Below are 640 nucleotides of genomic sequence, written 5' to 3'. Positions count from 1 at the left end.
TTTCATGGTTTAGACCATGAAAAACCTTATCGGCTATCGTAGGATTGAACAAGTCCTAACAACATTCCACCATCCTACGGTTGGTGCGGAACAAATTAAATTAAAGGGTATTCCCTTTCACCTTAGCCCGATAAAAGGCGTCTTGGTTAACTGCCCAAAGCGCTGATTACGTGGACTTCGTGGGCTAAACTTGTTGATTTGTTTATGGAACATTTTTTACCCACCCTAAAGGCGGATGAGATGCTTTCCAAGATTCATTTCTTTTCGACAAAATCCTCATGAATCATTTTGAGGCTTGGAATCGTTTCACCGATCTCCTTATAGAGTGTCCACATCATAACTTAGCGAAAGACACGTTAGTTCGTGCCTTTTTCAAAGGACTTCTACACCACCATAAAGAAGTCCTTGACATAATGAATGGGGGTAGTTTCTTAAGTAAAGGAGCCTCGGAGGCTTATAAATTTTTAGAGGACCAAACTAAGCGAAATAATAATTGGGGGGGTAGTGACGATTACTCCCGCTCCGCTAGTTCTTCTAATCTGAGTTAAGGCCGCCCGGTATGTTTGAAATTAAACACGATTCGAGCATAAAACTCTAATCGAATCACTCACTAAAAAGGTAGAGGCCATTTCGTACAACA

The 640-nt window shown here is 41.1% G+C and overlaps 1 pseudogene; it reads right to left on the bottom strand.

Annotated features, from left to right (window-relative positions):
* Nucleotides 1–250: 250 nt before the first annotated feature.
* LOC147516056 (small nucleolar RNA R71) lies at nucleotides 251–343 on the bottom strand (annotated as a pseudogene).
* Between the last annotated feature and the right edge of the window lie 297 nt (nucleotides 344–640).

This window comes from Coptis chinensis, chromosome 2, assembly GCF_015680905.1.
Source record: "Coptis chinensis isolate HL-2020 chromosome 2, ASM1568090v1, whole genome shotgun sequence".
Taxonomy (NCBI): domain Eukaryota; kingdom Viridiplantae; phylum Streptophyta; class Magnoliopsida; order Ranunculales; family Ranunculaceae; genus Coptis; species Coptis chinensis.
This window is presented reverse-complemented; position numbering and strand designations above follow the sequence as displayed.